Source organism: Telmatherina bonti (assembly GCF_933228915.1).
Source record: "Telmatherina bonti genome assembly, chromosome: 12".
NCBI classification, from domain to species: Eukaryota; Metazoa; Chordata; class Actinopteri; order Atheriniformes; family Telmatherinidae; genus Telmatherina; species Telmatherina bonti.
Window position 1 is genome coordinate 40365231 of NC_136610.1, and position 23613 is coordinate 40388843.

Consider the following 23613-nt stretch of genomic DNA (forward strand, 5'->3'; position numbering starts at 1 on the left):
CTGCCGTCCATGTGTCGTCCATGTGTTGTCCATCTGCCGTCCATGTGTCTTCCATCTGCCATCCATGTGTCGTCCATCTGCCGTCCATCTGTCGTCCATGTGCCGTCCATGTGTCCTCCATCTGTCGTCCATCTGCCATCCATGTGTCGTCCATCTGCCGTCCATCTGTCGTCCATCTGCCATCCATGTGTCGTCCATCTGCCGTCCATCTGTCGTCCATGTGCCGTCCAAGTGTCCTCCATCTGTCGTCCATCTGCCGTCCATCTGCCGTCCATGTGTTGTCCATCTGCCGTCCATGTGTCGTCCATCTGCCGTCCATCTGCCGTCCATGTGTTGTCCATCTGCCGTCCATCTGCCGTCCATCTGCCGTCCATCTGCCGTCCATGTGTCGTCCATCTGCCGTCCATGTGTCGTCCATCTGCCGTCCATCTGCCGTCCATCTGTTGTCCATGTGATGTCCATCTGCCGTCCATGTGCCGTCCATGTGTTGTCCATCTGCCGTCCATGTGCCATCCATGTGTCCTCCACCTGCCGTCCATCTGCCGTCCATCTGCCGTCCATCTGTCGTCCATGAGTTGTCCATCTGCCGTCCATGTGCCGTCCATCTGCCGTCCATCTGTCGTCCATGTGTTGTCTATCTGCCGTCCATGTGTTGACCATCTGCCGTCCATGTGTTGTCCATCTGCCGTCCATCTGTCGTCTATCTCTTGTCCGTCTGCCGTCCATGTGTTGTCCGTCTGCCGTCCATCTGCCGTCCATGTGTCGTACATCTGTCGTCCATCTGCCGTCCATGTGTCGTACATCTGTCGTCCATCTGCCGTCCGTCTGTCGTCCATCTGCCGTCCATGTGTTGTCCATCTGCCGTCCATCTGTCGTCCATCTGCCGTCCATGTGTTGTCCGTCTGTCGTCCATCTGCCGTCCATCTGCCGTCCATGTGTTGTCAATCTGCCGTCCAATCGCCGTCCATCTGTCGTCCATCTGCCGTCCATGTGTCGTCCATCTGCCGTCCATCTGCCGTCCATGTGTTGTCAATCTGCCGTCCATCTGCCGTCCATGTGTTGTCAATCTGCCGTCCATCTGCCGTCCATCTGTCGTCCATCTGCCGTCCATGTGTCGTCCATCTGTCGTCCATCTGCCGTCCATGTGTCGTCCATCTGCCGTCCATCTGCCGTCCATGTGTCGTCCATCTGCCGTCCATCTGCCGTCCATGTGCCGTCCATGTGCCGTCCATCTGTCGTCCATGTGTCGTCCATCTGCCGTCCATCTGTCGTCCATGTGCCGTCCATCTGCCGTCCATGTGTCCTCCATCTGTCGTCCATCTGCCGTCCATCTGCCGTCCATGTGTTGTCCATCTGCCGTCCATGTGTCGTCCATCTGCCGTCCATCTGCCGTCCATCTGTCGTCCATGTGTTGTCCATCTGCCGTCCATGTGCCGTCCATCTGCCGTCCATCTGTCGTCCATGTGTCGTCCATCTGCCGTCCATCTGCCGTCCATGTGTCGTCCATCTGCCGTCCGTCTGTCGTCCATCTGCCGTCCATGTGTCGTACATCTGTCGTCCATCTGCTGTCCATCTGCCGTCCATCTGCCGTCCATGTGTTGTCCATCTGCCGTCCATCTGTCGTCCATCTGCCGTCCATGTGTTGTCCATCTGTCGTCTATCTCTTGTCCATCTGTCGTCTATCTGCCGTCCATGTGTTGTCAATCTGCCGTCCATCTGTCGTCCATGTTCCGTCCATCTGCCGTCCATCTGCCGTCCATGTGCCGTCCATCTGCCGTCCATCTGTCGTCCATCTGTTGTCTATCTGCCGTCCATCTGTCGTCCATCTGTCGTCCATCTGCCGTCCATGTGTTGTCCATCTGTCGTCCATCTGTCGTCCATCTGCCGTCCATGTGTTGTCCGTCTGCCGTCCATGTGTTGTCCATCTGTCGTCTATCTCTTGTCCGTCTGCCGTCCATCTGTCGTCCATGTGTCGTCCATCTGCCGTCCATGTGTCGTCCATCTGCCGTCCATCTGTCGTCTATGTGTCGTCCATCTGCCGTCCTTGTGTCGTCCATCTGCCGTCCATCTGCCGTCCATCTGTCGTCCATGTGTTGTCTATCTGCCGTCCATGTGTTGTCCATCTGCCGTCCATCTGTCGTCCATGTGTTGTCTATCTGCCGTCCATGTGTTGTCCATCTGCCGTCCATCTGTCGTCCATCTGCCGTCCATGTGTTGTCCATCTGTCGTCTATCTCTTGTCCATCTGCCGTCCATGTGTCGTCCATCTGCCGTCCATGTGCCGTCCATCTGCCGTCCATCTGTCGTCCATCTGCCGTCCATGTGTTGTCCATCTGTCGTCTATCTCTTGTCCGTCTGCCGTCCGTCTGTCGTCCATCTGCCGTCCATGTGTTGTCCATCTGCCGTCCATCTGCCGTCCATCTGCCTTCCATCTGCCGTCCATCTGCCGTCCATCTGCCGTCCATCTGCCTTCCATCTGCCGTCCATCTGCCGTCCATCTGTTGTCCATCTGTTGTCCATCTGCCTTCCATCTGCCGTCCATCTGCCGTCCATCTGCCGTCCATCTTTTGCAATCTGCCGTCCATCTGCCGTCCATCTGTTGTCCATCTGCCGTCCATCTGCCGTCCATCTGCCGTCCATCTACCGTCCATCTACCGTCCATGTGCTGTCCATCTGCCGTCCATGTGTTGTCCATCTGCCGTCCATCTTTTGCAATCTGCCGTCCATCTGCCGTCCATCTTTTGTCCATCCGCCGTCCATGTGTTGTCCATCTGCCGTCCATGTGTTGTCCATCTGCCGTCCATCTGCCGTCCATCTGCCGTCCATGTGTTGTCAATCTGCCGTCCATCTGCCGTCCATGTGTCGTCCATGTGTCGTCCATCTGCCGTCCATCTGCCGTCCATCTGCCGTCCATGTGCTGTCCATCTGCCGTCCATGTGTTGTCCATCTGCCGTCCATCTGCCGTCCATCTGCCGTCCATCTGTCGTCCATCTGCCGTCCATCTGCCGTCCATCTGTCGTCCATCTGTCGTCCATCTGCCGTCCATGTGTCGTCCATCTGCCGTCCATCTGCCGTCCATGTGTTGTCAATCTGCCGTCCATCTGCCGTCCATGTGTCGTCCATCTGTCGTCCATCTGCCGTCCATCTGCCGTCCATGTGTCGTCCATCTGCCGTCCATCTGCCGTCCATCTGTCGTCCATCTGTCGTCCATCTGCCGTCCATGTGTCGTCCATCTGCCGTCCATCTGTCGTCCAGCTGTTGTCCATCTGCCGTCCAGCTGTTGTCCATCTGTTGTCCATCTGCCGTCCATGTGCCGTCCATCTGCCGTCCATCTGCCGTCCATCTGCCGTCCATGTGTTGTCAATCTGCCGTCCATCTGCCGTCCATGTGTCGTCCATCTGTCGTCCATCTGTCGTCCATCTGCCGTCCATGTGTTGTCAATCTGCCGTCCATGTGCCGTCCATCTGTCGTCCATCTGTCGTCCATCTGTCGTCCATCTGCCGTCCATCTGTTGTCCATCTGCCGTCCAGCTGTTGTCCATCTGTTGTCCATCTGCTGTCCATGTGTTGTCCATCTGCTGTCCATCTGCCGTCCATGTGCCGTCCAGCTGTTGTCCAGCTGTTGTCCATCTGCCGTCCATCTGCTGTCCATGTGCCGTCCATGTGCCGTCCAGCTGTTGTCCATCTGTTGTCCATCTGCCGTCCATGTGTCGTCCAGCTGTTGTCCATCTGCCGTCCATCTGCCGTCCATGTGTCGTCCATCTGCCGTCCATGTGTCGTCCATCTGCCGTCCATGTGTCGTCCATCTGCCGTCCATGTGTCGTCCATCTGCCGTCCATCTGCCGTCCATGTGTCGTCCATCTGCCGTCCATCTGCCGTCCATGTGTCGTCCAGCTGTCGTCCATCTGCCGTCCATCTGCCGTCCATGTGCCGTCCAGCTGTTGTCCAGCTGTTGTCCATCTACTCAGTGAAAGTTGAGCTTTTTGTTCCTGACTGTCCAGAGTGATTCCACTGCATGGATGAACCAGATAATAAGAACATCCATCACCGTGTCTCTGCTGCTCTGAAATCTCTTATTAAGTTACAAAGCGCCTCTAAATACGCCGGAGCATCCATCATGCAATGATTCGGAGACAAAGGTTGACCTCAGACAAATCTGCTGGATTAGAATGAATCCACAACAAACAAAGGGAATAAATATCCCCAAACACTAATTATTCTCAATATCACAACTATTTCTCCACTAAAATCACATTTCACCTTTAATTCTTCATGTTTTCTCCTTTTTAAAGGCTTTTTGTCCCGACTGAGACAGGCAGACAAGCTGTCAGCTTCCACATATTTCATATGAAATATTTTTCTTCTTAACTTTGCAGACATTTGACACAATCATCGTTACTTTGACATTTTTCTGCATTTTCTAAAGTTAAATCCTTTGTTCTTTTCTTATTTAAAATTAAATCGGTTTCTTTCTGTTCATTAATTGATCTATTCTCACTTGCTGTCCTTTTTTTCTAGAAAACACGCTATGTGTGCCTTCATTCTGGGCTATCTCAGCCTCCATGTGGTCTTGTTGACGTGCGACACGTGTGACCACTCATATGTGGAGATGAATCAGAATACACCGTATGATCAGCTCTTTAACACGCTTCAGACGGATCTGAGATGGACTCAAAGAGGGAGGAAAGCGTTACTGGTCGAGTGAACAGGTAGGTCACCCATCCCTGGAGAACGTCTACATCCCGAGCCAACCCTAACTCAGAGGGATGCAATGACCTTCCTGGCATGTCAGAGAGATGAAGGAGTTCAGCTTGTGATGATCCAAGTCGGCCTCTCGCTTCCTGAGTGAAATGATTACTGCTCTGTGTGGATTTCCCTGTTTTCCGTCGTCTCACGTTGCATAATCGTCCAGGTTCTGTCCTATTCAAGTCCTGAAGTGCAGAGAAAGCTCCCATTATTTCTGTTTCACTGCATACACACAGGATTATGTTCCACGTCACCATCCATCCATCCATCATTTATCCATCATTTCATCCATCCATCCATCATTTCATCCATCCATCCATCATTTATCCATCATTTCATCCATCCATCCATCATTTATCCATCATTTCATCCATCCATCCATCATTTCATCCATCCATCCATCATTTATCCATCATTTCATCCATCCATCCATCATTTCATCCATCCATCCATCATTTATCCATCATTTCATCCATCCATCCATCATTTATCCATCATTTCATCCATCCATCCATCATTTCATCCATCCATCCATCATTTATCCATCATTTCATCCATCCATCCATCATTTATCCATCATTTCATCCATCCATCCATCATTTCATCCATCCATCCATCATTTATCCATCATTTCATCCATCCATCCATCATTTCATCCATCCATCCATCATTTATCCATCATTTCATCCATCCATCCATCATTTCATCCATCCATCCATCATTTATCCATCATTTCATCCATCCATCCATCATTTATCCATCATTTCATCCATCCATCCATCATTTCATCCATCCATCCATCATTTATCCATCATTTCATCCATCCATCCATCATTTCATCCATCCATCCATCATTTATCCATCATTTCATCCATCCATCCATCATTTATCCATCATTTCATCCATCCATCCATCATTTCATCCATCCATCCATCATTTATCCATCATTTCATCCATCCATCCATCATTTCATCCATCCATCTATCATTTCATCCATCCATCCATCATTTATCCATCATTTCATCCATCCATCCATCATTTCATCCATCCATCCATCATTTCATCCATCCATCCATCATTTATCCATCATTTCATCCATCCATCCATCATTTCATCCATCCATCCATCATTTCATCCATCCATCCATACATACATCTGTCCATTCATCTGTCCATTCCTTCATCCGTACATACATTCATCCATTCATTCATCCAATCCATCCATCCATCCATCATTTATCCATCATTTCATCCATCCATCCATCATTTCATCCATCCATCCATACATACATACATACATCTGTCCATTCATCTGTCCATTCCTTCATCCGTACATACATTCATCCATTCATTCATCCAATCCATCCATCCATCCATCCATCATGTTTAAATAAAAACGCGTGCTAATAAATCAAACAGAAATTATAAAGGAGAGCACACATCAACAGCTGATTTCCATCCATAATGTGATCCTTTTAAATATCCCTGTGTCCACTATTCCTTCCACATCTTTCCACAGTCTACTGGAATCTAAGTTCAACCAGGACCCATCTCAGCAAAACAATAATCCACCCACTAGATTTTATGTAAAGTTGTGAACAAACACATAACATCATGACTTCCTTGGTGGAGGTAATAACTTATTACCAAAAGGCCTAAAGTGGTTTAATGCAAACCTGGTGTGAAGGGGTTAAAAACACATATGATGACCGTTGGCATGTAAAATTGATCTTTCATTCTTAGTGTCTGCAGTGAAAGAAAAATGAATCATTTCTCAGTTTCCATTCGGTCTGGCTGATTTTTCCACTCAGCTGAACACCTGCTGCTGTTTTCCTTCATAAAAGATGAATGGATTTTTATGAGAGGCCTGAAAAAGCAGCTAATACTTCTCATGTTTGACTCGTGTCATTTAACCCTCATGAATGATTTATAAATGTCACAGTCAATGCTCGGTGGCGGAAGAATGAGCTGGCTTTGTAAACTACTCTGAGTTGGAGGGCAGACTTTGCTCCAGTGTGCATTTATGACCAGGTGGACGTGAGGATGTAGACATGAAGATGTAGAGCGTTTTCGTCCAGAAGGATATCGGGTTTGGAAATGCGTAGGATAGACCAGCTGGTTATGCTGATCTTGTTTCTGCAAAGGATGTTATGACCAGGAGATTCTGATCATAACTAAAGGTGAACGACTTAAAGGCTCATCTTCAGGGAAAAAATTTAATTCTTTTAACTACAGAGAGACTTTGATGAAAGCAAAACTCAAGAATAGAGATAACCATAGTTGAATCAGCACCAAAGGTAGGTTAGTTATAACAGACAGACAGAGGTTAGTCCTACTAATTGAGGTTAGTCTTGCTAGCAGAGGTTAGTCCTTTTAAGTTTTTTGGACTGTGTGATTGCACACTTGTGAGAGTTACATTATTTTCAGTTTCGACTGTTTCCTGCTAATTGAGGTAGTTTCTGCTAACTGAGGTTGGTCCTGCTTAATGAGGTTAGTCCTGCTAACTGAGGTTGGTCCTGCTAACTGAGGTTAGTCCTGCTAGCAGTGGTTAGTCCTGCTATCTGAGGTTAGTCCTGCTATCTGAGGTTAGTCCTGCTAACTGAGGTTAGTCCTGCTATCTGAGGTTAGTCCTGCTATCTGAGGTTAGTCCTACTATCTGAGGTTAGTCCTGCTAACTGAGGTTGGTCCTGCTAACTGAGGTTAGTCCTGATAGCAGAGGTTGGTCCTGCTAGCTGAGGTTGGTCCTGCTAACTGAGGTTAGTCCTGCTAACTGAGGTTGGCCCTGCTAACTGAGGTTAGTCCTGCAAACTGAGGTTGGCCCTGCAAACTGAGGTTGGTCCTGCTAACTGAGGTTGGTCCTGCTAACTGAGGTTAGTCCTACTATCTGAGGTTGGTTCTGCTAACTGAGGTTAGTCCTACTATCTGAGGTTAGTCCTGCAAACTGAGGTTAGTCCTGCTAACTGAGGTTAGTCATGCTAACTGAGGTTGGTCTTGCTAATTGAGGTTAGTCCTACTATCTGAGGTTAGTCCTGCTAACTGAGGTTAGTCCTGCTAACTGAGGTTAGTCCTGCAAACTGAGGTTAGTCCTGCTAACTGAGGTTAGTCATGCTAACTGAGGTTAGTCCTACTCTCTGATGTTAGTCCTGCTAGCAGAGGTTGGTCCTGCTAACTGAGGTTAGTCCTGCTAACTGAGGTTACTGGCCACATCACTTCCGGTTGTGTGGACGCTGGCACTACTTGCAGCTGATAGTTACCGGTGTATTTTAACTTTAAGCGTTTCATGGCCTTATAAGAATTTAATTTTATGTTTTTTGGACTGTGTGATTGCACACTTGTGAGAGTTACATTATTTTCAGTTTTGACTGTTTCCTGCTAATTGAGGTTGTTTCTGCTAACTGACGTTGGTCCTACTAACCGAGGTTGGTCCTGCTAACTGAGGTTAGTCCTGCTAGCAGTGGTTAGTCCTGCTAGCAGAGATTAGTCCTGCTAACTGAGGTTAGTCCTACTATCTGAGGCTGGTCCTGCTAACTGAGGTTGGTCCTGCTAACTGAGGTTAGTCCTACTATCTGAGGTTAGTCCTGCTAACTGAGGTTAGTCCTGCTATCTGAGGTTAGTCCTGCTAGCAGAGGTTGGTCCTGCTAGCTGAGGTTGGTCCTGCTAACTGAGGTTAGTCCTGCAAACTGAGGTTACTGGCCACACCACTTCCGGTTGTGTGGACGCTGGCACTACTTCCAGCTGCTACTTACCGGTGTATTTTAACTTTAAGCGTTTTATGGCCTTATGAGAATTAAATTTTATGTTTTTTGGACTGTGTGATTGCACACTTGTGAGAGTTACATTATTTTCAGTTTCGACTGTTTCCTGCTAATTGAGGTAGTTTCTGCTAAATGAGGTTCGTCCTGCTTAATGAGGTTAGTCCTGCTTAATGAGGTTAGTCCTGCTAACTGAGGTTGGTCCTGCTAACTGAGGTTAGTCCTGCTAGCAGAGGTTAGTCCTGCTAGCAGAGGTTGGTCCTGCTAACTGAGGTTAGTCCTGCTAGCTGAGGTTAGTCCTGCTAGCTGAGGTTAGTCCTGCTAAAATGAGGTTGGTCCTGCTAGCAGAGGTTAGTCCTGCTAGCTGAGGTTAGTCCTGCTAGCTGAGGTTAGTCCTGCTAGCTGAGGTTAGTCCTGCTAACTGAGGTTGGTCCTGCTAGCAGAGGTTAGTCCTGCTAATTGAGGTTGTTTCTGCTAACTGAGGTTAGTCCTGCTAACTGAGGTTGGTCCTGCTAGCAGAGGTTAGTCCTGCTATCTGAGGTTAGTCCTGCTAATTGAGGTTGTTTCTGCTAACTGAGGTTAGTCCTGCTAACTGAGGTTGGTCCTGCTAGCAGAGGTTAGTCCTGCTATCTGAGGTTAGTCCTGTTAATTTAGGTTGTTTCTGCTAACTGAGTTTAGTCCTGCTAACTGAGGTTGGTCCTGCTAATTGTAGTTGTTTCTGCTAACTGAGGTTAGTCCTGCTAACTGAGTTTGGTCCTGCTAACTGAGGTTAGTCCTGCTAGCAGAGGTTAGTCCTGCTAGCAGAGGTTAGTCCTGCATACAGAGGTTAGTGCTGGTAACTGAGGTTGGTCCTGCTAACTGAGGTTGGTCCTGCTAACTGAGGTTGGTCCTGCTAACTGAGGTTGGTCCTGCTATCTGAGGTTAGTCCTGCTAACTGAGGTTAGTCCTGCTAGCAGAGGTTAGTCCTGCTATCTGAGGTTAGTCCTACTATCTGAGGTTAGTCCTGCTAGCTGAGGTTAGTCCTGCTAGCTGAGGTTGTTTCTGCTAACTGAGGTTGTTTCTGCTAACTGAGGTTAGTCCTACTATCTGAGGTCTGTCCTGCTAACTGAGGTTGGTCCTGCTAGCAGAGGTTAGTCCTGCTATCTGAGGTTAGTCCTGCTAACTGAGGTTAGTCCTGCTAGCAGAGGTTGTTTCTGCTAACTGAGGTTAGTCCTGCTAACTGAGTTTGGTCCTGCTAGCAGAGGTTAGTCCTGCTATCTGAGGTTAGTCCTGCTATCTGAGGTTAGTCCTGCTAATTGAGGTTAGTCCTGCTAATTGAGGTTGTTTCTGCTAGCAGAGGTTAGTCCTGCTAACTGAGGTTGGTCCTGCTAATTGAGGTTGTTTCTGCTAACTGAGGTTAGTCCTGCTAACTGAGGTTGGTCCCGCTAGCAGAGGTTAGTCCTGCTATCTGAGATTAGTCCTGCTAATTGAGGTTGTTTCTGCTAACTGAGGTTAGTCCTGCTAACTGAGGTTGGTCCTGCTAATTGAGGTTGTTTCTGCTAACTGAGGTTAGTCCTGCTAACTGAGTTTGGTCCTGCTAACTGAGGTTAGTCCTGCTAGCAGAGGTTAGTCCTGCTAGCAGAGGTTGGTCCTGCTAACTGAGGTTGGTCCTGCTAACTGAGGTTAGTCCTGCTATCTGAGGTTAGTCCTGCTAACTGAGGTTAGTCCTGCTAACTGAGGTTAGTCCTACTATCTGAGGTTAGTCCTGCTAACTGAGGTTGGTCCTGCTAACTGAGGTTAGTCCTGATAGCAGAGGTTAGTCCTGCTAGCTGAGGTTGGTCCTGCTAACTGAGGTTAGTCCTGCTAACTGAGGTTAGTCCTACTATCTGAGGTTAGTCCTGCTAGCTGAGGTTAGTCCTGCTAGCTGAGGTTGTTTCTGCTAACTGAGGTTGTTTCTGCTAACTGAGGTTAGTCCTGCTAACTGAGGTTAGTCCTGATAGCAGAGGTTAGTCCTGCTAGCTGAGGTTAGTCCTACTATCTGAGGTTAGTCCTGCTAACTGAGGTTGGTCCTGCTAACAGAGGTTGGTCCTGATAGCAGAGGTTATTCCTGCTAGCTGAGGTTGGTCCTGCTAACTGAGGTTAGTCCTGCTAACTGAGGTTGGTCCTGCTAACTGAGGTTAGTCCTGCTAACTGAGTTTGGTCCTGCTAACTGAGGTTAGTCCTGCTAGCAGAGGTTAGTCCTGCTAGCAGAGGTTAGTCCTGCATACAGAGGTTAGTGCTGGTAACTGAGGTTGGTCCTGCTAACTGAGGTTGGTCCTGCTAACTGAGGTTGGTCCTGCTAACTGAGGTTGGTCCTGCTATCTGAGGTTAGTCCTGCTAACTGAGGTTAGTCCTGCTAGCAGAGGTTAGTCCTGCTATCTGAGGTTAGTCCTACTATCTGAGGTTAGTCCTGCTAGCTGAGGTTAGTCCTGCTAGCTGAGGTTGTTTCTGCTAACTGAGGTTGTTTCTGCTAACTGAGGTTAGTCCTACTATCTGAGGTCTGTCCTGCTAACTGAGGTTGGTCCTGCTAGCAGAGGTTAGTCCTGCTATCTGAGGTTAGTCCTGCTAACTGAGGTTAGTCCTGCTAGCAGAGGTTGTTTCTGCTAACTGAGGTTAGTCCTGCTAACTGAGTTTGGTCCTGCTAGCAGAGGTTAGTCCTGCTATCTGAGGTTAGTCCTGCTATCTGAGGTTAGTCCTGCTAATTGAGGTTAGTCCTGCTAATTGAGGTTGTTTCTGCTAGCAGAGGTTAGTCCTGCTAACTGAGGTTGGTCCTGCTAATTGAGGTTGTTTCTGCTAACTGAGGTTAGTCCTGCTAACTGAGGTTGGTCCCGCTAGCAGAGGTTAGTCCTGCTATCTGAGATTAGTCCTGCTAATTGAGGTTGTTTCTGCTAACTGAGGTTAGTCCTGCTAACTGAGGTTGGTCCTGCTAATTGAGGTTGTTTCTGCTAACTGAGGTTAGTCCTGCTAACTGAGTTTGGTCCTGCTAACTGAGGTTAGTCCTGCTAGCAGAGGTTAGTCCTGCTAGCAGAGGTTGGTCCTGCTAACTGAGGTTGGTCCTGCTAACTGAGGTTAGTCCTGCTATCTGAGGTTAGTCCTGCTAACTGAGGTTAGTCCTGCTAACTGAGGTTAGTCCTACTATCTGAGGTTAGTCCTGCTAACTGAGGTTGGTCCTGCTAACTGAGGTTAGTCCTGATAGCAGAGGTTAGTCCTGCTAGCTGAGGTTGGTCCTGCTAACTGAGGTTAGTCCTGCTAACTGAGGTTAGTCCTACTATCTGAGGTTAGTCCTGCTAGCTGAGGTTAGTCCTGCTAGCTGAGGTTGTTTCTGCTAACTGAGGTTGTTTCTGCTAACTGAGGTTAGTCCTGCTAACTGAGGTTAGTCCTGATAGCAGAGGTTAGTCCTGCTAGCTGAGGTTAGTCCTACTATCTGAGGTTAGTCCTGCTAACTGAGGTTGGTCCTGCTAACTGAGGTTGGTCCTGATAGCAGAGGTTATTCCTGCTAGCTGAGGGTGGTCCTGCTAACTGAGGTTAGTCCTGCTAACTGAGGTTGGTCCTGCTAACTGAGGTTGGCCCTGCTAGCAGAGGTTGGTCCTGCTAGCAGAGGTTGGTCCTGCTAACTGAGGTTAGTCCTGCTAACTGAGGTTGGTCCTGCTAGCAGAGGTTAGTCCTGCTAATTGAGGTTTTTTCTGCTAACTGAGGTTGGTCCTGCTTAATGAGGTTAGTCCTGCTAACTGAGGTTGGTCCTGCTAACCGAGGTTAGTCCTGCTAGCAGAGGTTAGTCCTGCTAATTGAGGTTGTTTCTGCTAACTGAGGTTAGTCCTGCTAACTGAGGTTGGTCCCGCTAGCAGAGGTTAGTCCTGCTATCTGAGAGTAGTCCTGCTAATTGAGGTTGTTTCTGCTAACTGAGGTTAGTCCTGCTAACTGAGGTTGGTCCTGCTAATTGAGGTTGTTTCTGCTAACTGAGGTTAGTCCTGCTAACTGAGTTTGGTCCTGCTAACTGAGGTTAGTCCTGCTAGCAGAGGTTAGTCCTGCTAGCAGAGGTTGGTCCTGCTAACTGAGGTTGGTCCTGCTAACTGAGGTTGGTCCTGCTAACTGAGGTTAGTCCTGCTATCTGAGGTCAGTCCTGCTATCTGAGGTCAGTCCTGCTATCTGAGGTCAGTCCTGCTAACTGAGGTTAGTCCTGCTAACTGAGGTTAGTCCTGCTAACTGAGGTTAGTTCAGCTATCTGTGGTTAGTCCTGCTAACTGGGGTTAGTCCTACTATCTGAGGTTAGTCCTGCTAACTGAGGTTGGTCCTGCTAACTGAGGTTAGTCCTGATAGCAGAGGTTATTCCTGCTAGCTGAGGTTGGTCCTGCTAACTGAGGTTAGTCCTGCTAACTGAGGTTAGTCCTGCTAACTGAGGTTAGTCCTACTATCTGAGGTTAGTCCTGCTAGCAGAGGTTAGTCCTGCTAGCTGAGGTTAGTCCTGCTAACTGAGGTTGTTTCGGCTAACTGAGGTTAGTCCTGCTAACTGAGGTTAGTCCTGCTAACTGAGGTTAGTCCTGCTAACTGAGGTTAGTCCTGCTAACTGAGGTTAGTCCTGCTATCTGAGGTTAGTCCTGCTATCTGAGGTTAGTCCTGCTAGCAGAGGTTGGTCCTGCTAGCAGAGGTTGGTCCTGCTAACTGAGGTTAGTCCTGCAAACTGAGGTTACTGGCCACACCACTTCCGGTTGTGTGGACGCTGGCACTACTTCCAGCTGCTACTTACCGGTGTATTTTAACTTTAAGCGTTTTATGGCCTTATGAGAATTTAATTTTATGTTTTTTGGACTGTGTGATTGCACACTTGTGAGAGTTACATTATTTTCAGTTTCGACTGTTTCCTGCTAATTGAGGTAGTTTCTGCTAACTGAGGTTGGTCCTGCTTAATGAGGTTAGTCCTGCTAACTGAGGTCGGTCCTGCTAACTGAGGTTAGTCCTGCTAGCAGAGGTTAGTCCTGCTAGCTGAGGTTAGTCCTACTAGCTGAGGTTGGTCCTGCTAACTGAGGTTGGTCCTGCTAGCAGAGGTTAGTCCTGCTAACTGAGGTTAGTCCTGCTAACTGAGGTTAGTCCTGCTAACTGAGGTTGGTCCTGCTAGCAGAGGTTAGTCCTGCTAATTGAGGTTGTTTCTGCTAACTGAGGTTAGTCCTGCTAACTGAGGTTGGTCCTGCTAGCAGAGGTTAGTCCTGCTATCTGAGGTTAGTCCTGCTAATTGAGGTTGTTTCTGCTAACTGAGGTTAGTCCTGCTAAGTGAGGTTGGTCCTGCTAATTGAGGTTGTTTCTGCTAACTGAGGTTGGTCCTGCTAACTGAGGTTGGTCCTGCTAGCAGAGGTTAGTCCTGCTATCTGAGGTTAGTCCTGCTAATTGAGGTTGTTTCTGCTAACTGAGGTTAGTCCTGCTAACTGAGGTTGGTCCTGCTAACTGAGGTTGTTTCTGCTAACTGAGGTTAGTCCTGCTAACTGAGTTTGGTCCTGCTAACTGAGGTTAGTCCTGCTAGCAGAGGTTAGTCCTGCTAGCAGAGGTTAGTCCTGCTAGCAGAGGTTGGTCCTGCTAACTGAGGTTGGTCCTGCTAACTGAGGTTGGTCCTGCTAACTGAGGTTGGTCCTGCTAGCAGAGGTTGGTCCTGCTAGCAGAGGTTAGTCCTGCTAGCAGAGGTTAGTCCTGCTAACTGAGGTTAGTCCTGCTAACTGAGGTTACTGGCCACATCACTTCCGGTTGTGTGGACTCTGGCACTACTTGCAGCTGATACTTACCGGTGTATTTTAACTTTAAGCGTTTTATGGCCTTATAAGAATTTAATTTTATGTTTTTTGGACTGTGTGATTGCACACTTGTGAGAGTTACATTATTTTCAGTTTCGACTGTCATTGCTGTGTGTTCATACTAACACCAGTCTCTCTCCGTGATGTGGACCAGTAAGATCACAATCTAGCTTGCAGTAACCTTGACTCTCCTCTCACTCAACCGGTTTCAGGACTGTTCCAGTATATGGCTGCTGAGCTCCTGAGGCTCCGCGGTCATATCTCTGGATGTCTGCTCACCGAGCTGCACCGTACCTTGGACATTGCCCTTCAACCTCGCCAGAGATATGTCCACCGTGTCTCTTGCTGGAATTTTCATCTTGACAAATTCACAGTGATCAAATCCTTCCTGTCCATTACCCGTCACCCTCCCAAAACCTCCAAGAGGACTGCTGATCACTGTTTCCTAGCCAGTCTAGGTAGGTTGGCTAACGCCAACGTCAACCAGGACACCTCTGTTCTCAACTTCGGGTTACTTAACATCCGCTCACTTCCGAGCATGGGACAGTTTATCCAGGATCTCCTTGTTGACCATAAGTTTGACTTTCGCTGTTTGACCGAAACATAGCAGTGTCCTTAGGACTCTTCTCAGCCTTATGAATCCCCTCCCCCTGGACATGTTTATATCTGTCAACCTTGTGGATCTGGTCTCGGAGGAGGTCTCACGATAATACACCGCCTGTGTCCATTCCTCTTCTCAGCTTCCTAGAATACCTTGCTTGCTCACATTCATCCACACTGTTATCTAATATTATTTTGTTGGGGGAGTTCAATATGCATATGGACAACAGCAGTCTCCCTCTTACCAGAAACTTCTCCTCATTTTTTTGGTTTCCATCAGTTTGCCGACTTTCCCACCCATATAAAAGGTCATACTCTGGACTTATTCTGCTGCTCTGGTCTCACCCCCTCCAACTGTACAGCAGATGAACTAACCATTACTGATCATTTCTTCTGTCCTTTAACCTCACACTTCAGCTCACTACTATCAAGACTCCATGTACTATTTCCTCCCAGAACATCAAGGACATCAATGTGGCTACACTTTCCTGTTGTATTAATGACAATCTGATCCCTAATTCTTCCTCTACTTCAGATGAGTTGACTGCTCACTACAACAGCCTGAAAAATATGTTTTACCATCTATCCCCTGTGAGAACTCACTTTGTCTCTTTTCCATGTTGTGCCCCCTGGTTTACCCCTGAACTCTGGTATTTAAAAGCCACAAATGGCCAGCTTGAAAGTCTCTACAGGAGAACTGGTCCATTTACAAAGAAATGCACCATTCCCATTTACTGCATGACAAGAACCTAATTGCAAAAACCAAAGCAAATGATCATTCTGGTATAATCTGCTCAGATGAAGGCAACACAAAGACACTGTTTTCAGGACTTCTTTAGTTCACCACATCACCCCGATCCTAAAGCTGCTGCACTGCTACCGGTTAAATCAATAAAAGAATAAAAAGTCCTCATGTAATGGCATATGTATGCATGTTTTCTTTCTCTCTCGCTATGAGGTGTTTTCTCTTCTTTTTCTATTCTCTTTCTATCTTTTTTCTACCCCCTCCGATTTGGTCTAGCAGTACAATAAACTCTGCAATACAACTATGCAAAAGAAATAGAAAAAGAATCCAGAACATCAAGGTAATCATTGTATCTATAAAGCTTCTCTTACCAAAGTAAATTTCCTCAGCAGAACAGCAATCAGACCATCATTCTGTCATGGATTTCCAAGCTGGGTGTAGCTCTCTGTGGTGTCTGGTGGAGGCGTGGCCTGTGGTTAAGGCTGCACAGCTGAGCAGAATCAGGATCATGCTCTTCACCTGCTTATAAGCCCCATGGATCAAACTGCCATGGATGCCCAGAGACCAGAAGCTGGCAATGAACTGTTTTTTGCTGTCTCTTCTCAGGGGAATCTTCTGGGCCAACACACTCAAATACTCAGATCTCTGGGTGATGTGCAGCAAGCCATGCAATCCCAGCTGAATGACATAACAGCTAAAATGACAACCAAGCTTAACCAGTTATCGCAGACCTCTGCTTCTACAGTGACTACTTCAGCGTCTGTCTCTGGACAACCACAGCTCACTCCCAACGGAGAGATTCACATTCCGGACCCCAAACCATTCTCTGGGGATTTAGGTAAATGTAGGGGATTCCTCCTACAGTGTTCACTTGTGTTTGACCAAAAACCCTTCACGTACTCGTCTGACAGATCCAAGATTTCATATACCATAGGATTACTGGATTCCTGGGCTAAGGCATATCTAGGAACTGCACCTCTCAGTAGTTTAACCTATAGTGAAATTCTCGGAGATGAGAAAGGTTTTTGATAACCCCGTACGTGGTCGAGAGGCAGCCAAGAGACTCATATCCTTACGTCAGGGAGCATTGAGTGTGGCTGAGTTCTCGGTTGAGTTCCGAACTCTGGCAGCAGACTCCAAATGGAATTCCGAGGCTTTAGTTGACCATTTTTTGAGCTGTTTGTCTGAGACCCTGAAGGATGTGTTGGCAACTCGAGATCTCCCTGGAACCCTGGATGAGTTAATCTCTCTGACGATCAAGATCGATAATCGTCTCCGTGAGAGGTGGAAGGAGCAAAGAGGAGCCCGCTTGTCCTCATCTCTGGGACAATTACAAACTCCCAGTCCTTTACCCTCCCAGAACTGCCCATCTACTGTTGCCAACGCTGAGGAGCCCATGCAGTTGGGAAGAGCACGTCTCACTCAGGCTGAACGGCAGAAGCGGCTACAATCGGGTGAGTGCTTTTACTGTGGACAATTAGGCCATTTCCGTGATGCCTGTCCCATTCGCCCAAAAGATGGGGCTCGTCAGTGAATGTCGGGGTACTGACGAGCAGCATAAAGAGATCCCCAGAGATCCCAACCAAGACACAGATTGAAGCAACCCTTACTTGCCACGATCACACTCTCACAGTCCCAGCCTTGATTGATTCTGGTGCTGAAGCCAATTTCCTGGATGCACAATTGGCTGAGAGGGCAGGGATACCCTTGATGCCTCTACCTCATCCCATGACCCCTAAAGCTTTGGATGGTCGACTATTAGCGCAGGTAACTCACACCACCATCCCTGTTAAGTTGTAGTTGTCGGGCAACCATTCTGAGTTTATTGAGTTGAAGTTAATCTCTGCATCTGACTCCCCCCTGGTACTAGGACATCCCTGGTTGTCACTACACAACCCGCACATTAACTGGGAGACCAGATCCATTTCCAGCTGGAGTTCTAAATGTCACCAGTCTTGCTTGAGGGCGGCTATGCCATCTACCTCGACTCCACGCAGTAAGAGTGAGATTTCTGACTTGTCTGCTGTCCCTTCTGAGTACCATGATTTGGCTGAGGTTTTCAGCAAGACCAAAGCTCTGTCTTTGCCTACTCATGGACCTTATGATTGTGCCATTGACATCTTGCCTGGGGCTCCTTTACCCAGTTGCCGTTTGTATAACATTTCCAGACCTGAGAGACAGGCCATGGAAAAATACATCAATGACTCACTTACTACTGGCATAATAAGACATTCTTCTTCACCACTGGGAGCAGGTTTCTTCTTTGTGTCAAAGAAGGACAAGATGCTTAGACCTTGTATTGATTATTGGGGTTTGAATAAGATCACTGTCCGAAATAAATACCCTCTGCCTCTGATTACGCCTTTGATGCCCTTTCAGGTTCTACCGTCTTCACCAAGCTTGATCTTCGGAATGCTTACCACCTGGTTCGAGTCAAGGAAGGGGATGAGTGGAAAACGGCTTTTAAAACTCCCCTGGGTCACTTTGAATATCTTGTGATGCCCTTTGGTCTCACCAATGCCCCGGCAGTTTTCCAAGCCCTGGTGAATGACGTTCTCCGAGATACTAGAAAATAAACTCTATGTAAAGGCAGAGAAGTGTGAATTTCACTCGAGCTCCATTGGCTTTTTTGGATACATTTTCCAGAGTGGGCAGATGAAGACCGACCCAGAGAAGGTACGAGCAGTTTTGGATTGGCCAAGGCCTGAGTCTGTGAAGCAGTTGCAACGCCTCAATGGATTTGCCAACTTCTATCGTAGATTTATTCGGAACTTCAGTAAAGTTGTCACCCCTAACCAAGCTCACATCACCCAAGTCTCCTTTTCAGTGGTCTGTGGATGCTGAAAAGTTCCTGGAAGGCCCTAAGGTCCAGTTTGCCTCAGCCCCTGTGCTCGAACAACCAGATCCGTCACGTCAATTTGTGGTGGAGGTAGATGCTTCGGACAATGGTGTTGGAGCCATCATGTCTCAGAGATCGCCGGGGTCAGGCCAGCTTCATCCATGTGCCTTCTTCTCTCATCTCTTTCCAGCGGAGAGGAATTATGATGTGGGAGACCGTGAATTGTTGGCAGTCAAGTTGGCTCTTGAGGAATGGAGACATTGGTTGGAGGGGACAGAATTACCTTTCATGGTCTGGACAGATCATAGGAATCTGGAATATATTCAGTCAGCCAAGAGATTGAACCCCCAACAGGCCAGATGGTCTCTGTTTTTTGGTCGTTTTCACTTCTGTATCACCTAACCCTAACCCAAACCCCACCAAGATGGCGCCGCGGAAGGACGCCCTGGTGCTAATGTGCTCCGTGATTTGTCTGTTTTTGTTCGTTAATCGTGTGTCAGCGTGCTCTTACACCCGTGAAGAGCTCTTAAACATCGGAACATCGACGACTCCGACGGACTTGCTGCCAGCTTTTTTAGTGGCAACGGCAGATTTGGTCCACTTATTAAGGAAACAAGTGAGACGCCGTAGGAGAGGAAAGCGTGCGGGAGTGCTCGTGCGTCTGAGGCAACGCGGCTCTCGTACGCCCTTACCTGGGATCTTCCTCTCCAACGTCCGCTCACTTAGCAACAAGACGGACGAACTGGCGCTGCTGATGCGACGAAACAGGGACTTTTCTTCCTCCTGTGTCTTGTGTTTCACGGAGACGTGGCTCAACAAGCAGATCCCGGACTGCGTGCTCCATCTGGAGGGATTCCAGCTCCTCCGCGCGGACAGACAACGGGACTTATCCGGAGGAAAGACAAAAGGTGGCGGGGTCTGTTTCTACATTAACAACGCCTGGTGTTCGGATGTGACTGTGATCTCCCAGCACTGCTCTCCTGCTCTGGAATACTTCTTCATAAACTGTAAACCATTCTACTCCCCACGTGAGTTTGCTTCATTCATTCTGGCCGCTGTTTACATCCCGCCAAGCGCGGACGTGCACGAGGCTCAACGTGCGCTTGCGGAGCAGATTTTATGTGTGGAGCGGACCTTCCCGGACTCTTTAGTTATTATTCTCGGGGATTTTAACAAAGGGAATCTGAGCCAGGAACTGCCCAAGTACAGACAGTTTGTTAAATGCCCGACAAGAGAGCAGAACACGTTGGATCACTGCTACACTACAGTCAGTGGAGCTTACAGAGCCGTGCCCCGCGCTGCTCTGGGCTTCTCGGATCACGCCATGATTCACCTCATCCCCTCATACAGACAGAAGCTGAAGCTCTCTAAACCTGCAGTGAGGACTTCTAAGAAGTGGACCAGCGAGGCTGTGGAGGAGCTTTGCTCGTGTTTGGACACAACAGACTGGGACGTGTTTAGAGCTGCCACAGACAGCTTGGATGACTACACAGACACTGTGACGTCATACATACAATTCTGTGAGGACAGCATTATTCCAACAAAAACCAGGGTTACTTTTAACAATGACAAGCCCTGGTTCACGCCCAGACTGAGACAGCTGAGGAGGGAGAAAGAAGCAGCCTACGGAGCCAATGACAGAGAGAGCTACAAGGGCGCTAAGTACCAGTTCTCAAGAGAGGTGGAGCAGGCGAGATCTCGGTACAACAAACGTCTGAAGGAGCAGTTCTCTGACAATGACACCGTCTCTGTCTGGAGGGGGCTCAGGCAAATCACAAACTACAAGCCTAGAGCCCAACTTGCTGCTGATGACTTACAACTGGCTGAAAAACTTAACACCTTTTATGCCAGGTTTGAAGTCTCACACCCCTCCTCCACCCCCTTCACCACTGTGGATAGTACAATCCCCCCTATCCACCCCTCCCCCTCCACTGCCTTCTCGGTGATAGAAGAGGATGTGCTCAAGCTTTTCCGTAAGCAAAACCCACGGAAAGCTCCGGGCCCAGATGGTGTCTCCCCCGCCACCCTGAGACACTGTGCAGGCGAACTGTCTCCGGTCTTCACAGACATTTTTAACATCTCCCTGGAGTCCTGCCATGTTCCAGCCTGCTTCAAGCTGTCCACCATCGTCCCTGTCCCCAAGAAGCCCCGTATCACTGGACTTAATGACTACAGGCCTGTGGCGTTGACGTCTGTAGTCATGAAGTCATTTGAGCTCCTGGTCCTCCCTCATCTCAAGTCCTTCACCTCCTCCTGGACCCTCTGCAGTTCGCCTACAGAGCCAACAGGTCTGTAGACGATGCCATCAACCTAGCCCTTCACTTCATCCTGCAGCACCTGGACTCCCCGGGAACCTACGCTAGGATCCTGTTTGTGGACTTCAGCTCTGCATTCAACACCATCCTCCCTGCTCTGCTCCAGGACAAGCTCTCCCAGCTCAACGTGCCCGACTCTACCTGCAGGTGGATCACTGACTTCCTGACGGACCGGAGGCAGAGCGTGCGGCTGGGGAAGAATGTCTCCACTACTCGGACTATCAGCACAGGATCTCCACAGGGCTGTGTACTTTCTCCCCTTCTCTTCTCCCTGTACACCAACTGCTGCACCTCCAGCCATGACTCTGTTAAACTGATCAAGTTTGCGGACGACACCACCCTCATCGGGCTCATCTCTGACTGTGATGAGTCTGTCTACAGGAGGGAGGTAGACCGGCTGGTGTCCTGGTGCAGCAGCAACAACCTGGAGCTCAACGCTCAGAAGACAGTGGAGATGATCGTGGACTTCAGGAAAGTCACAGCTCCCTCTCCCCCCCTCGTCCTGACAGACTCCCCCATCACCACTGTGGACTCCATCCGCTTCCTCGGCACCACCATCACACAGGACCTGAAGTGGGAGCCGTCCATCAGCTCCCTGATCAAAAAGGCCCAGCAGAGGATGTACCTTCTTTGGCAGCTGAAGAAAGCCAAGCTGCCAGTCCAGATGATGGTGCAGTTCTACACGGCCATCATTGAGTCCGTCCTCACCTCCTCCATCACCGTGTGGTACGCTGGAGCCACGGTCAGGGACAGACACAGACTGCGGCGCATTGTGCGCTCTGCTGAGAAGGTGATTGGCTGCAGCCTTCCATCTCTCCAGGACCTGTACGTCTCCAGGACTCAGGGGTTGGATAGCAGCTGACCCTTCTCACCCTGGACACAGACTTTTTGAACCACTCCCCTCGGGCAGGAGGCTACGGTCCATCCGGACCAGAACCTCACGCCACAAGAACAGTTTCTTTCCCTCTGCCGTTGGACTCATGAACACTTTATAAAACACTGGTTTCATCACATGGTCACTTTACACCTGTCACTTTATTTCTCATACTAGTATCATCTTTCTACTTGCACTGACAATTGCACTATTGCTTCGATTGTTTCGATTGTTGTATATATATATTTTTTGTTGTTTTTTTTGTTGTTTTTTTTGTATACATATTTCCTTTGCATGCCCTTTTATTTTATATTACATTTTTAAAGTATTTTTTATCATAGCTAATATTCTTTCTTTTATACTATTATTTTATTAATGTTATATGTTGCACATTAGCATCGAAGCAAGTTCCTAGTTTGTGAATTTTGTAACTCACTGACAATGGCAATAAAATTTATTCTGATTCTGATTCTGATTCTGATTCAGGCCAGGTACCAAGAATATCAAACCGGATGCCCTGATGACACTTCAGAGGACCTGAACTCTATACTGCCTACTTCATGTCTGGTGGCTGCTGTGACCTGGGAGGTGGAGGAAGCTGTTAGAGATGCCCTTCAAAACAACCCGGATCCAGGTACGGGCCCACCAAATCTATTGTATGTACCCCATAATGTTCGCTCCCAGGTAATCCAGTGGGGGCACGCCTCTCAAATTGCTTGCCACCCTGGCGCAGCACGGACCATGTCACTCATCCGAAGATGCTTTTGGTGGCCCACTATGGACAGGGATGTAATAGAATATGTGGCTGCCTGTCCGACCTGTGCACGAAGTAAAACATCCAATCGGGCCCCAGCCGGACTTCTTCGTCCCCTCCCAGTGCCTGGAAGGCCTTGGTCCCACATTGCATTGGATTTTTGTCACCGGCCTGCCCCCTTCCCGAGGTAACTCAACAATCCTAACCATTGTCGACCGGTTCTCTAAGGCAGCTCATTTTGTCGCAATTCCCAAGTTGCCCACTGCCTTAGAGACGGCTGAGCTTATCTCTCAGCATGTCTTCCATCTCCATGGAATTCCCACAGATATTGTCTCGGACCGTGGTCCTCAATTCGTCTCTCGTGTATGGAAGGCTTTCTGCAAAGCTTTGGGTGCATCTGTCAGTCTCAGTTCTGGTTACCACCCACAGACCAACGGCCAGGCTGAGCGGATGAATCAGGAACTGGAGTCAGCCTTGCGATGCATTGCAGCTGAGAATACTTCTACCTGGAGCAACCATCTATGCTGGATAGAATATGCTCATAACTCTCGTTTCTTCAGCCACAGGTCTCTCTCCATTCAAGGCTTCTCTAGGCTTCTTCTGTGCTTCATCATCTGAGGCGATGCCGCAGAGTCTGGAGATCCGCTAAGGCAGCACTAGTTCGAACGACTGAAAGGAACAAGCACATGACAGACCAGTGCAGGACCCCAGCTCCCGCATACATTCCAGGTCAGAAGGTCTGGTTATCGTCTAAAAACATTCCATTACGGACTGAGTCTCGGAAACTGTCTCCCAGATTTCTCGGACCCTTTGAGGTTTTGGAGGTTATCAATCCCATGGTGGTGAAGCTGCGGTTAACCTCGTCTATGAAGATCCATCCATCATTCCATGTCTCCCAGCTGAAGCCTGTTTCCCTCAGTCCCTTGGTTCCTCCTTCCAGGCCCCCTCCGCCCCCCCCGGGTTGTTGATGGTCATCCTGCCTACTCTGTTCGCCGTTTGTTGGCTGTCCGTCGGCGTGGTCGGGGTCTGCAGTACCTGGTGGACTGAGCAGGGTATGGCCCTGAGGAGCGCTCCTGGGTTCCCCGTTCCTTCATCCTGGATGGCTCATCTGGGACTTTTACCAGTCCCGCTCTGGTGGGTCGCCGGGGGGGCTCCCCTTGAGGGGGGGTACTGTCATGGATTTCCAAGCTGGGTGT